Source organism: Typopeltis vanoorti, chromosome 14 (genome assembly GCF_054136105.1).
Source record: "Typopeltis vanoorti isolate ZY-2024b chromosome 14, IOZ_Tvanoo_1.0, whole genome shotgun sequence".
NCBI classification, from domain to species: domain Eukaryota; kingdom Metazoa; phylum Arthropoda; class Arachnida; order Uropygi; family Thelyphonidae; genus Typopeltis; species Typopeltis vanoorti.
The window spans coordinates 100,033,606-100,049,406 of record NC_143562.1 but is presented as its reverse complement, the minus strand read 5'-3'; the positions used below and the strand labels follow the sequence as shown (position 1 = coordinate 100,049,406).

The window sequence follows — 15,801 nt, the reverse complement described above, 5'->3', positions numbered from 1 at the left end:
CAACTTGAGATCTGCAGGCATGCTACTGTTTCTTGGTACAAAGACACCTTAAAAGTCTCTTTTACCAAGGAAAAAACGCGATGTGAAACGCGACTTAAATACTTACATATGCATCCATGTCGTAATAAAATTTATCTTTCTACATAATTACTTATCTTAATTTGTGAAACATCCTCGGATTACAGTGTAGTGGATTACATGGAAGAACAAGTTCGAATCGTTACTGATAACGCTTCTTTGAGTAGGAGTGGTCGACTAGTAATCTTTAATGCTTAAGAAATACCCTATAACTTAAAAAAATGATGAAAGTAAGCGGTGTCCAGAATATAAGATAGAAATATGGAGAAAATGCCAATTCTTTGGTTTAAGAAAATCAATCACTAGCATTGAAGCAAACCGCATTACCTTCTGCAATCCCATAACTTCCGCTGAAACAGTTTTTGGGAAGACTAACCAGTTTCCAGCTAAATATTTAATTTAACTTCTCGTGGAATTTCACTGCATATGGGATTTTATGTCAGACCGTGTTTTCCATTTTAAATATTTAATTATGCTCTTCTGACTGCAATAGGGCACTGCAATCTGTGCAGAGGAAATAGTACGAATATATTTCTGGTTTAATAGCACCATGCACTTTCTTTTCAACTATTTAATGCTATGATAGGGATATTAAAGTTGAATGTATTTCACCATGTACACGAATTAGACGATATTTATTCCAATTTCTTGTGAAATAAGGTTTAAATTTCGTCAAAAATTGTCTCAAACCGCATTTCTATAACTTCAGTTGCCAACAAGGATACCAACAACAAAATACAGATTTCAACAGAATCAAACACATACGCTTACCACAGTACTCGTATTTAGCTTTAACGGCATTTTATCGCGTTCACAAACTTGCAACTTTTCGAAATATATTCGTTATTTAAATAATCACTAAATTCTAACGTTTCATCAGCATTCGCACATTTCCAAGGAATAAAGATAGCCACTATGTAAAGCGTCTACAGTTCTGTTTATTTAGAATTTTCATATCTTTTAAATATGCTATTCTATTTTTGAAATAATACTGACTGTTAGAAAAAGCTCTTGTCTTTTAGAAAACTCATTAGTAATTTGAAGAAAGTTTCCCCTTTGATTACAATATATATATATATATATATATATATATATATATATATGTATATATATATTCTAGATCTAGATTCTAATGTTTACTTTATTAAAACATTGCATTCATTCTGGGTTACTTCAAATATCAGGACTCCGTTTACCAACAAAAACAAGGCCTGGCAATGGACGATCCTTTGTCCCCAGTTCTAGCTAACATCTTCCTTGAAGATTTTGAAAAGAAAGCCATATCTTCCTTCTCAGTTAAACCAAAAGTTTGGAAACGATATGTTGATGATATATTATTATTTGGAATCACGGGCACACATCTCTCACAGATTTTCTTCACCATCTAAACATCCAACATCCTAATATATATATATATATATATATATATATTCTTGATCTTCTACTCGGTAGTAATGATACATTTTAAAGAATAAATTTTAAATGACTTTAAACCGAGATAAAATATTAAATTTAATGATAATGATACAATTAGTTTCTGCCTTTTACAGTCTTCTTCAGGTATCCACTAAAGGTAGAACATAGTAATAAAAAAATTGAAGTTACAAAAAACTGAGAATTACAGGCAAAAAATGCAATCCATAATTGACACAAAAACGTTAACCTGCAAGCACGCATGCAACAAACAATAGCACGTCAGATAGAACGACTTGAAAAATATAATGTGTCGATTATGTATTGCATTTTTTTGTCTGTAATTCTCAGTTTTTTGTAACTTCAATTTTTTATTACTGTGTTCTGCCTTTAGTGTATGCCTGAAGAAGGCTGTAAAAGGCTGAAACTAGTTGTATCATTATCATTAAATTTAATATTTTATCTCGGTTTAAAGTCATTTAAAATTTATTCTTTAATATATATATATATATTAAACCTTAATGTAATTTCTTGTCATGTATATATATTACATGACAAGAAATTACACTAAGGTTTAATCCTTTATTCAAGCGTTAGCAAAATTAGCATTAAGTATCTTCACGATTGGTCCTATAGTACGTATGGCGGCTGATGACTTCGCATTATCTGCCCCGATATTCCATTAATCCTCAGTATCTCACATTATCACTATCCAGACCGGTTCTGACCTTCAGAGAAGTCTCATCACTACACTCAGAAAGGTAGTAAGAATAAATCAATATAATTTAAAGTTAAATCAATACAGAAATCATATTTTCCAGATACTAGTAGTAAAATGGTGTATCGCCATATTAAAATACTGTGGATCAGAGATAACTTATTGTCGAGTATAATATGATTTGTAATCTAGCGGAAAAACTTTCTACAACTATCTCTTCCAATTAATAATATGGTAATAAACTATTTTGCAACTTGTATATGGAAAAGCATGAACTGGGTAGTGACGTTCCGCATGCTGATGCTACTGCATTATGAAATATAGAGGTAACTGATGTAAAGTCAACAGCCTCTATATACAAGTAGACTAGTTAATCTTCACGACTAGTCTACCTGCATGTAGAGGCTAACTAGATTTGCTTGCTAGGTATAAAATAATAATGGATATTTAGTACCCTCCAAAATGACTATTTTGCTATTAATGTTAAGCAAGTACGTGTAGCAATATATACTGCTCAAAACAATTAGGGGATATTTTGGTTTTATTGTAATTTATAATGCTATAAAAATAATTTACAAATATAACACATTTATTTTAAAATATTCTTAACCCGGCGTTAGTAAGGCGGGGTCACAGACTCCAAAGATTTTAAATTGACTATAACTTTTTAACAACGCGTGGCAGCGAGTCATGCATTAGTATAGCTTCCCCTCCCGTAACCCGCTACTCGACGCCATAGACGACAGGCTGTTGCGTCAAGTAGAACAAGACTGTGAGGAAGAATTTTCAGAGGAAGAATCCACTAATATTGATTAAAAAGATATGGATTTCTATAATACACTACATTCTTTGGGTGGGTCTGTGGAACCCACCTCACCAGCGCCGGATTAATATACAACAGTGTAGAACACGCAACTGCGTACAAATTCATGTTAAGACTTGTCGAAAAGTATCTTAGCCGTATTAGCATGCGGAGGATATAAAAGCGTGGCCCACAGTGTATAATTATCACTTCAATTGTAAAGTTGCGTCACCTACCACCCATTATTTGGTTAAAAATGGCAGAACAACATGATATTCTAGAATCTATGGCTTGGAGAGCCATTGATCGATTAGAAGCTGGACAAACGCAGCAAGTTGTCGCTTAAGCGTGTCGTGTATCTCAAAGCGTAACTTCGCAACTTTGGAATCGCTTTCTGGAGACGGGAAATGTTCGAAATCGTTTTCATGCCATAAATTTATATGCTCGAAGACCAATGGTTTGCATTCTACTTACTGCAAATCACAAAAGAGCCCGAAGAATTTGAGCACAGGAACCCCGTAATTCGATAAATGAGGATTGGGCTCGTATATTTTTTAGTGACGAATCCAGGTTCAGTCTGCAACCAGATAACCGACGTATCTTGATATGGCGGGAAAGTGGAACAAGAGATAATCGACAGTTTGTTCGTGAAAGACCCCCAACATCAAGATGAGAGTTTAATGGTATGGGCTGGAATAAGTATAGGTGGCCATACAGATAACCGACGTATCTTGATATGGCGGGAAAGTGGAACAAGAAATAATCGACAGTTTGTTCGTGAAAGACCCCCAACATCAAGATGAGAGTTTAATGGTATGGGCTGGAATAAGTATAGGTGACCATATCTCTATTTTATCAGAAACAGTTCCTTAACAGCCCAAAGGTATCGCGATGAGATTTTGGAACTTATAGTTTGTCCATATGCTGCTGGATTTGCCCAAGAATTTACTTTTATGCATGACAATGCTCATCCACACCGTGCAAATTTCGTACAAGAGTAGTTTGAGGAAGAAGGTATTGAACGAATGGACTGGCCTGCCTGTTCACCGAATTTTAATCTAATCGAACATGCCTGGGGATGCTTTAGGTAGGCACGTTTCTGCTCGACTGGTGCCACCACGATCGCTTCAAGAGCTCGAAATTGCTCTCACGGAAGAGTGGGGAAATATCCCACAAGAACTGTTTGATAATCTTATCCGGTCCATGCAATCAAGATGCACCGCTGTTTTGGCTGTTAATGGAGATCCTACGCCCCATTAAAAATTAACAAAAGTGTTTTTGGCTATTTTTGTTAAAATTATTTCACGCTAAAATGTATAATTTGTTAAATTTGTAATAAATATCGATTATTTAAACAATATCTCATTAATTACATCCTATGCATAAGTAAGAAATATTTATTCATGTATAAAGTACCCAACAGTTATAATTATTTGCAGAAAGTTATAATTATCCGACAGAAACTAAACTATCCCCTAATTGTTTTGAGCAGTGTATCTTCGTTTGTTTGGAGTGGTCACTGTTTCTTTTAAGTTATTAAGGAATAATGATGAAACATTGAAATTTCAACAATGTATTAGTATTCAATTGTAGTTTTGTTTATGATAATTTCTAAAGTAAATTCGATCTATCAACTTGTGTGAATTTTATAAAGAAATATGTAAAAGTAATTTTGCTCTACAGTTCATATGATTGCATTTTAATCCTTGTAAAGAATGGATTGGAAATAATCAGCCAATTTGCATATGTAATATTTGCGTGTTCTCTTTACGCGTTTACACAGTTGAAAGAACCGTAACAAATCCAGCCTCATTCGAATGTTGTTATTATCTTTTGACGTCAATGATATTTTCAATTCCTCTCAAAAGCTAAGCAACATTGTTTTAGTGTTTGAAGGAATTGAAACCTGCCTAATGTAACTGATATGATTTTGCTTAGGAGATTTACTTTCTCCTCTAAATGATACGGCATTCATTGTTATTAAGACTGATTCCCTGGACACAAATTATGTGATAATTTCGGGTATTCTTTGCTTCCTCTAAGTCGCTCCACAATTAAAAAAAATAAAAACTTAAGCAACTACACACATAAAATTAATGTTTCTAGATAACTTTATATTTAAAACTGCAGTGTGGGGAATGTAATAAAGGTTACCATGTTACGAAATCGTAAGTTAAATCAAATAATTGATTCTGTTTGTGTTAAACATTTTACGCCTTTTAAAATATGTTAAAAGTGCTGCATTACTAATCTGAAACATTACACGCTTTCTAAGATAATGCTTTTACTTCTTTGTGGCGGATTAGGGATAGTTGGGACCCCCCCCAAAAAAAATAAAAAAAAATAATAAAAGTTAGGTGATGTGAAGTCAACAGCCTCTATATATACAAGTAGACTAGTTAATCTTCACGACTAGTCTACCTGCATGTAGAGGCTAACTAGATTTGCTTGCTAGGTACAAAATAATAATGGATATTTAGTACCCTCCAAAATAAATGAAATTTTGTACTTTTGAATTTTTTGAACTTCTGGATTTTTCTGCCTCTTAAAGGGTTAAAGGATGATAAATAATAAAACTTTCTATTTTATTTTTATTTTAATTTTTTATCAGTGTTTTTTACAATTTTACAAATTTTTTTTTACTTGCACTACACTCAAATAATGAAAACACGAAAAGTCACACTAAAAAGTTATTTTTGAAACAAACACCTCACTCTTACACGATTCGATAACAAATGAAGTTAAGGAGCAACCAGGTGAAACTTCCTATCTCGGCAATGCAATCAGTTTTCGTGACTTCGAAGCTGTCAACAGCGCCGTGCGCCGACATTGGTAATGCGGTTTAATTTAAAGCGTAGATAGCGCGCGCTGGTCAAAATATAAAATACGAAGCTTGTCAACTAGCGCCGACATTGGTATTGCGGCATGATTTAAAGCGTAGATATTTTGAACAGCGCGCACTATCTACGCTTTAAATAATGCCGCAATACCAATGTCGGCAATAGTTGACAAGCTTCTGTATTTTGAACAGCGCGCACTACGTATTAAAACGTAATAATTGTTTTGAAAAAAAATTTCGCTTAAAATGATCAAGATTTTTATGATGTTTACTGAAAACATTAATCTATTTTAAAAGACTATAGGAAAATGTCTTGGGGGCCCTAGGCACGTGCCTCATTGCCTTAATCAGTAATCCACCACTGTTTGTGAAGTAATATCATTATCGAATCCTGACCTCTCCCATACGTAGATAGATTCTTAGGAGAGGAGTTAACAAGAGAAGGTGTCGAATTTAAATTAACAATAAGACCTAACAGAGAAAGTCGATCCAAAGTGCGGCCAAATGTCAAGGCAATGCTGATCACTTTTCTTTGACGCGCAGAGGGTCGGTCTGGTGTATCAGATATCCTTCTCCAAGGTCAGTGAATCAGTTTGATTCATGGTCTGGCTGTAGACAGAGCAAGAATCAGAATGTCTGATTCCAGACATTCTACAGAAGCATTTTCCAAGGTCTTCGAAATGCAATACGTGGAAGAGACGTCACAAAATGTTTTTTTTTTTCCCCCTTTCGATAAATGATTTCTGCACCACTACATAACACGGAACCCCTAATCTCTAGATTATTTCTTCCAAGGTCTTCGAAATGCAATACGTGGAAGAGACGTCACAAAATGTTTTTTTTTTTTCCCCCTTTCGATAAATGATTTCTGCACCACTACATAACACGGAACCCCTAATCTCTAGATTATTAATCGTTATCCAGTGAGCAATCATGGAGCTTTATTTCAAGCCACTTTAGATCTCCAATAAGCAGAGTGATGGTCTTAGAATGGGAGATAAAATTCATCTACCATATGAAGGCATTCATTTAGACCCATGTACGGTGCTATTCGAACCCACAGCTTGTGGGTTAGAGAAATAACCACTTGGACAACCAGGCGATGTTGATGATATCGTTTCTCTTTAACGACGCTTGAAGCTACATACTTCTATAAAAACATTTTTAAAATATTTTATTTTGATAGATAATTATTTTGAGCCGTATTTACGTAGTAAATAAACAAATAATAAAAAAATCATATTACCAGTAAGCACGATATGCTGTGGTTTATTGTAATCGCTTTCGTTATTATTTCTCTACACATAAATGCCATTAACACAAATGCTTTTTCGAATTTATTATTATTATTATTATTCTGAGATTTCCAGAAAGATAACGGGAATTGTTTTCCAGCTCATCAACTAGAAACTGAGCAAATGCAATTTGCTTAGAATGTGTCTCCATCTGGTGTCAACGACAAGCATTTGTTTACTAAAAACAGTAAATACCTACAAGCACAAGCCTCGTGGCTTAATATTTCTGCTATCCGTCGCTCGAAAGGAACGTAGGTTTTAAAAAATTCTATCATTGACTAGTTAGGGCCTTTTTTTTTCTTTATGATAGCGTATGAAGAAAATGCGGCTGTTACACACAGAAGGGAAACCAGATTACAGCAGAAATGTTCACTTGTAAGAAAATCTGTATAGATTAACTTTGCTTGAGAGTTAATTCCCTCTCAAGAAAGGATAAAAACGTAAAGAACAGCCAGTAGTGTGGAGAAGAAAAGGCTTGGAACAGAGAAGAGGAACGTGATAACAAAAGAAAAATGGAGTATGAAGAAATAAAGAGTAGCAGCAGTTAGGATGGTACATATTTGAAGTTAGAGTGGGCATGGATAAAGCTATGCTGCTCGTGCATTAAATGAGATTTCAAGATAGTTGCAGAATTGTATTAAAAATCGCAGCACTTATGAAGGTTATTCACATTATGGTAGATAAATACATGAGGTAAGCGTATTTACCATGGATAATTTACAATTTCGGCGCTTCTTATACCAAGAAAATAACGTATGAATAATGGTGTAGTTTGGTACGAAATTTTCTGAGCAGCGTAGTAAAGACAGTCAGGACTGCAAGCAAACTGATACTTTCATTAATTTGCAGGAACTTTGTTAGAAGAAATAAAGATGTAATTATTTTCCTATATACATAATGGTTAGGCCACATTGCATTCAACTTTGGAGTGTCTATATTAGAAGGATAGAGACTAGACTGATTCCTGGTATGAGTGGCGGCTCGTATGAAGAAATAAGTTTGTAAGTTGCAAACTTCAGAGACAAGGAGTTTTGATAGTCCATACAGCTGTTAAAGGGACTGAACTTGTTAAACTAATGGGCTACTTTTATATTTTTCTAAGGAAATGCTTACTACGAGACATAACTTGAAACTAATAAAAGCTTTCTATAGGTTTACGAAAATATTATAACGATATTAAATATAAAGAGTTTATATTATATAAAAGTTTAAGAAAATACTTTTAAAAGTAGCGTGGTAGGGGATCTACAAATTTAAAGATATTCTAGTCAAGTGTTTAGAAAGAATTAATTCAGTATAATTGGTATTCTTGATAGTTTGTACTTACGACATCTACTGTGGAAATAAATACTTGTTATTCAAGTGCAAGAACTTTCTGAGAAGTTATTATTGCTTTATTATATGCTATTAATGAGTCTCCTCTTTAGTTCAGTTGGTAAAGATATGGGTTTGAATCCCGTCCATGACGTGAGGAACCTTTATCAGGTGTTTTTCATCAAGTTCACCATGCCGGTCTCGAATAGAATTGTTCTTTATTTCTCTCAGAAAATCGGGTTTTTCTCCCCTCAAAACGGACAAACCGGTCTCGTGAACACAGAGATCTATAGGTATAAATACTTCCTAAGGGAAGTATAAGTTCCTTTAGGAGATGCAGCAGAGGAGTGACTTGCCGTTTGCATTAATTTGTCGTGATCCCTTATCAGGAGACTTTACCCATCGTAAGGGACCAATGGGTTGAAGAAGATTTGCTATTAATAGCCTATCTCTTGCATGTGAAAAACAGCAGCATTTCGCTTTAGAGGATTCTGTTTGTGTTCTAATGTCCATGCTATATAACTCTGATTCTTTGAATTGTATTTTACACTAATAATATTAATTGCGTGTGGTCACAGGTACTATTTGATTGTTTTTCAAAAGATAAAACCTGTTTCCTGGGGGGAGTTCGTAAGGGAAAAGTGTTCTGGGGGGGGGGGAATTCTTACACTGTTGTATGAGACCGGCTAACTTGTTCAATTTCGTGTTTGGCAGGTTTCGTACACAACTCTTCCCTCCCAAAGTACATTTACATTTGTTTCGAATGTACCACGAGGCCGTTGCAGAGAGTAGAAATTGCACTTCTGGGAAATAGGCAACGGAATGAATAAATAGGAGAAGGATCATTGGCCAGATTGTTGTCTGTTTATATAGTTACATGTTATCATTCCAAGATTTATAACAGGATTCTGTCTAGAGTTCCCTCATCTAAATGTTGAAATAGTATCCCGCAGTGAGGATAAACAGCAATTCAAGTGATTTCCTGAACAACTGTAGAAGAAACGTTTTCTGAATGCTGAAGTGTCTACTTACATAATATTATTATTATTATTATTATATAACACCTCCAGGGAGTCCAAAGACTCATCGGGCGAGGACAATTACTCCACCACAGCTCTCTGTCTCCACCGACCACAACTACCTTCATCATCTACGCCAACGTCATCTACCGCGAACCATCACACAAGGTGGGATTCAAACCCGCAACCTTTTGGCTGGAGAGCGGGTACGCTCTCCAGCTAACCACTATGAAAAGAACATCTAGAGGTTTTTATTATGCCAAGAGAAATCCGTATGAAGATTTCGATATTGTTTAAGATAAAACTGGGTAGAAAATGTTATGTTTTGGATATTTATAGATTTTTACAATTATCCAATCATTAATACATGATTGAAACAAGAAAGTAATGATATACTAAATCAACAGATTAGATGTCTTTCATATTGACGCAGGATGAATGGCTGGATATAAGGTAATTCTCAGCGTTTTCCGAGTAATTGTTAGGGGACAGTTCTAGTACAAGTTAATGACTATTGGAAGACGATATGGGATTATTCAACTTTTATGGAAAAATCATAATTCAATTATAGAATCAATTGAAGTTTAATATTAAAGTGGATATGATGTTTAAGCAAGAACATTAGAATTTAATAATGGATGAAACCCTACCACAGGTATGATTAAAAGTGATTTCTTCAAGAGTAATCCGTCATATCCTAACGTGATGGGATAACATGCATTTATTCGACTGTAATTTCAAAGTCAGAGTAAACCCTTCATCTCTCTCGAAATCAGTGCAAGAAATCAATTATTTACCAAAGCCATTTTAGTTCCAATAACTATCTGTTACCTTAATAGTCTAATTGAAATGCATTGTTAATTAGAATAAAGGAAAACCACGCTTAACGCGATTAATTAATCCACTAATTAATGCGCGCTAAACAAAATCGCGTTAAGCGAATAGAATAAACAATAGGAATAATTATAATTCGACCATCAATTAGCGTAAATTTTGGGAAAAAATTACAGTATAAGCTATATTAGAGGATAAAATCATCACAGTTAATAAGAATCAATTGCTTAAATTTTTATTTAATGTCTAAACATTTGACTGAGCTACTTTTCTTACAAAAAATTAAGTAAAGATGTTTAAATCGTGCTCACTTTTTCATCTCGTTATGCAATTTGCGATAGCAGGCGACTGCTTTATCAAGATTTCGGCGGAATTCGAAGCTTTGTACCATATCAGGATCAGCATTAAACAAAATTTCATTAGTATGCTCAATGTGATTGAAAACTAGCTCAAGTTCTTTTGCAGTTATAAGTCCTAACATTCTCTTCTTCATATGCACGCTGTTCTTCTAGTTGAAGGACATGATTCTCGCCTAACTGTTCTGAATGGAAACCGAGCAAGTTTCTCACATCTTTATTATCCAGTCCATTAAATCCAAGTTATTTTCCGATTGTGCTGATTTCTTCAAATAAAGTCAGATTTTGCACACGATAAACTAACATAGGCTTGAGTTTAAAGCCTATGCATTGCCTCCTAATAAAAGCGTAAAACTAAAAATAAAAGATACTTTGTACATTGGTTGAGATGCTTCAACTTTAGCTAGGAAAGTTTTTGTTGGCATGCACTTCCAAAAGAGACCAGTTTCGTCGACGTTGAATATTTTCTGATCGTCATATTCACCCTCCTGAATTATCCTTTGCAATTCTTAAGGAAACTTGGCTGCAGAATTTTTATCATCACTAGCAGATTCTCCAGTTATTCTTATTCAGTTTAGCTCGATTTTTAAAACGGTCAACCCATCGTAAACTGGCATTAAACTTTCACATTCCTCTTGAAATTTAGTTTCTTTCAATGAGGTAAAACTATTGAGAATTTTTGCCTAAATATTCCCTATACAAAGTTTTTTTTTTTTTTTTGTTATCATCCTCAATTCCAGAGTGATAGAAGACGCTCCATCTCGATCATTAAATGACTTCTATTTCGGGTTATCTGCATGCTTAAATAAGCAGTAGCAACTTTCCTTGTTCTTTATATTCTTTGCTCTTATTTAATGTACTCCAAACTGTAGACTTGCTATACCCCAGGTCTCGCACAGTCATTGTATTATTAACGCCACTTTCATGTCTCTTAATGACTTCCAGCTTTCCCGCTCACTGCAGAATGACGAGAAAAAATTTCGCGTAACGTAAAAAATCGTCTTAACTGATTAATCACTCGCTTAAGGCTGGAAATAGTATCATATCAGTCAATCGCGCTAACTGATTATTACGCATATCGAATTCGCGTTAAACGAGGTTTTCCTGTATACATTGCAGCCGGAAGTACAAATATGCGCCTTTCGTAAACTGGGAGTAGATGCCGGTATTTTAATAAAAACGAAAACCTGGTTTTTCTTTGAACTTTATGTTTGTAGTGAGTTTAATTGTATTGTACTTTGGTTTGCATTTTTTACATTTAGTTCATGACATAATTGGGGAGGGGATGCTTAAGAGACAAGGCTGGATAACTGCGAGGAGACCTCCCAGGTCTTTTGGGACTTTTGACCTGATGTCCAATCCTCACCGTCTCGTGGTGCACCCAACTAGGTGCACCACTTGGATACTGAACGAACGACGATGGGCTGATAATTTAGGATTACCAAACCAAATTGTATTCTTATTGGCTTAAACGATAACTCAAATGATAGTACAACATGATTGAATTTCATGACAGCTGGGTCGTCGTCTGGTTAAATAAGATCCCCGTTGTTTTCGTCAGGGCAAACAGCTAAAACTCACCTACAGGAACAAATCCTAACCCAACATCAGCAGAGATCAAATACTGATACCACCAACATAAGAAGTATCAATGGAAAAGAAATGGAACTAGCAGAAGAATTCGATAAATGGATTAAATAAAAGGTGGTACTGAAAAAAAAAGAAGACAAAAACAGGTGGAATCTTTCTAAGCAACAAACAAGTTGTTATATTCAGGAAATAATCAGGGAAATGGAGGAGTAGCTATAACATTAAACACTATGAGATCTAAACACTATGCTGTTTAGATCTCCTTGTTGGAGATCTAAACAACAGAGTAGGAAATAATTGCTAGACATATAACATTAGACATTATATCAAGCAATACACAGTCTCCATTTGAGTTGTAAAATCAGCAGTTAGAATTGAAGGAGGTACAGAAAAATCATTTGATGTTAAGTATTGACAAGGGTGTATACTATCTCCACTCTTATTCATCATCTATATGGATCACATTATGAAGAAAAGCGGTATTAACCTGATATCAAAATTGGAAATGTTAATCTCAACTCTTTACTTTATGCAGATGATGATGTTATACTTTTAAATAAACCCAGCAGAAGTTTGCGGGATTCACTGACCAAATTGAATAACTGTAATAAAGTTGCTATGAAAATCAGCATTAAAAAGACAAGAACAATGAAAATAAGCAGGAACATTGAAAACATCAATCGCATCCTGAATGGAATACCTAGAACAAGTAAAACATTTTAGCTATACTATCTAGACACACCTTTTAGTGAAGATGGCAAATTAAATTTGGAAATAGACAGTAGAATTAGCAAAGCTGATATGATAAAAAGTCAACTTAATAAACTTATATGGAATAAGAGAGATATCAGTCAAAAGATTATACTCACTATGTACTAAACAGTGTTCAAACCAATTTTAACTTATGGATCTGAGATATAACATACTTGATCAAAGACTACAGACCACAGATATGAGTGTCTGAGAAAGATTAGGGGACTGAACAGATGACATCAATGGCAGTATATTAAAAGACAAGGCTATTAGGAAATAACTTGACATGGTTAGCATTCAGGAATATGTTAGAGCTAATCTCAGATGGTATGGCCACTTAAATAGAATGAAAGAGGAAAGATTACTTAAACAAGTATTGTTTGCCAGGATGGCAGGAAAAAGATTCAGATTTAGACCAACACGTAGGTAGACTGATACAGTAAAAAGTGCTCAGAAGTCAGAAATATAAGATCTGATAATATTGGAATGCAGACAGCTAACAGGAGGAAAACTGTTGATAGGAAATTTGTAATGATGTAACTTTTCATGTAGTACTATCAATAGATCCTGTACACCCTCTGAGGGTATATGTCAGGAATTTGATGATGGTAACAATTGTCTCTATGTCAGCACACATTTCCGTCATGAGTTCATCAGGATATCATTAAGGTTCTTGTTGAAAGAACCATCTCTGTCGTCTTGAGTTCGTCACCTGAGAAGAAATTATTGTTCTCTCATGGATGCCATGAATTATCACGTTAGCGAATGGAACATGTCAGGATGAATCTGCGTCTTCAATTTTTTTTTGTTCTAATATAGAGCTCAGAGTTAGCATCTTGTTAATGCTGACTGTTCATATCCCAGAAAGCGGTAAGCATTATTTTGACAGAGGATGTGGCTTCAAACTGTTTGATACTGGAGACTCTAGAGTTTCTTTCGCTTTGTAATATGAAAGTCGGCTATATCATGCTGTTTTATACAATTGATATAGTGGTCTTGGACTATGCCATTTTCACTGCTACAATTCAGAAAACTAGAATAATTTAGAGTATAATGGATTAGCTATCAAAGTTCATAACAACTATGGAAATTTCAATGAATAAACGTAGGTTATTTATACTACTTTGTGATTTTTTTCTTATATAAACATAGAGTGCATTCCTTTTCAGCATGTCCTCTCATATTTCTAAACATGAAACAAAATGCGAAAATGGAAAAGTGAAACGTAGATGGATGAGTTCGCAGAGACATCAAATATTTTTTACGAATCGACGAGTTTTAAATAAATGTCAGTCATCACTTATACAACCCTTAACTTATTCGCATAAAGCACTACGATCTACTTGAAGATTACCATGAACTTATCTTAACGACGATTAACGCTGATGTGTACTGATTCAATGTCCCAAGAAGTTATCTATGAATTGAAATGCACTAATCTGTGCTTCATGAGAATAAAAGTTGCCCGTGTCCAACTTAATCACTAATATCAACCACAATGTTCGCATAAATTTCACTGAGTACAGAAATAGAGATGGAGGAACGACAAGGTGGTGCTTTCAACTTAACGATCTCCACTATGTATTGCTAGAAAAGTGCAGTGGTCATGCGCAGACTTTTATTGACTTGCACTGCAGTTGCATTCACCCTATCATCGAGACACTACAAATAAGAAGATCGATACCATCAGAAGTGATTCCAGTTGTCTTCACAAATTTGGAGGCAGCAGCATCTTGTCTCTGAACTACCTCGAACGGATGTCTTGTACGAGCCATATAATGATTAAGCCGAAATTCTAAAGATTGACACGAACAAAAAAAATTATCAACGACACTTCCTGAAGATTAAATTTCTTATCATATGACTTTTAGAAGAGAAAGGGCTGATTCAAATGGGAGATTTCGAAGGGTCGCAAGATTGTGCAGTTAGTGTAGAAATTTTACTGCGAAATGGGAAAAAAAATAACAATTTAAGTATAGGTTACACTGAGTTAAAATCTCTTGAGATGCGTACTCATAATCGTGTCTTTAATGTGACAGTCAGTTATGCTACTGCATTCAACAGATCATATGATCTCGTGATTTCGAACTCCTTTTCGCATTTAATACTTATATATTAATTTAAAATACGATCATTTAAGCATTCTGTGTAAAACAAATTGATTTATTTCTTACGAGATGATTTGTTGACCTTGGTGACAGTGAGAGAAACTGAATTTTAAAGTCGATGTTTTTTTTTTATTTCAAGTAAATGGAAATATTAATTACAGCTCAACCTGTGTTGTTCAAATTCTGTGCTGTATTCATAGCGATAAACGGACATAATAGCTGTGCAATTTTTTGCGGTGAATGCACGTTAGACAACAGGTAAACGACCGAGTAGACAAAAAATAAGAAAGCAATACTTACGGTTTGGCTTCTGGCCAAACTATAGTAGCCTTAATGGTCTTGCCATTCATGACATTCGCGCAACACAAGTGCAGACATAATACGTCATTCTCTATTCAGTTTAACTTTCGTTTTGATTATTCAGTTCCTGTTCGTGCAGTTTATTGCGTGGCAGATAGAGTTGCTATGGTAAATAGAGGTCAACATGAGGCATATTCCTGGTGGTCATTCCTACTGTTTATTTTGTTTTCGTTTTTTTATTATTAGTATTATATAATACACACACACACACACTAGGGGAAAAACTGTGAATTGGCTTGCTCACGACAGATTCAGTAGCATATTTAATACAATGAAGATATATAAGTCTACTTAAACTTCGAGCTGAGGAAAACTGATATAG

General features: G+C 34.6%; 1 protein-coding gene across 1 annotated transcript in view; it reads right to left on the bottom strand.

Annotated features, from left to right (window-relative positions):
- Positions 1–15,528, bottom strand: part of LOC150099804 (sodium channel protein para-like) — a 1,646,355-nt gene extending 1,630,827 nt beyond the window's left edge. The window contains exon 1 of the mRNA XM_090403494.1: positions 15,420–15,528. The gene's annotated coding sequence lies outside the window, so the exon portion shown is untranslated. The remainder of the gene's footprint in view (positions 1–15,419) is intronic.
- Between the last annotated feature and the right edge of the window lie 273 nt (positions 15,529–15,801).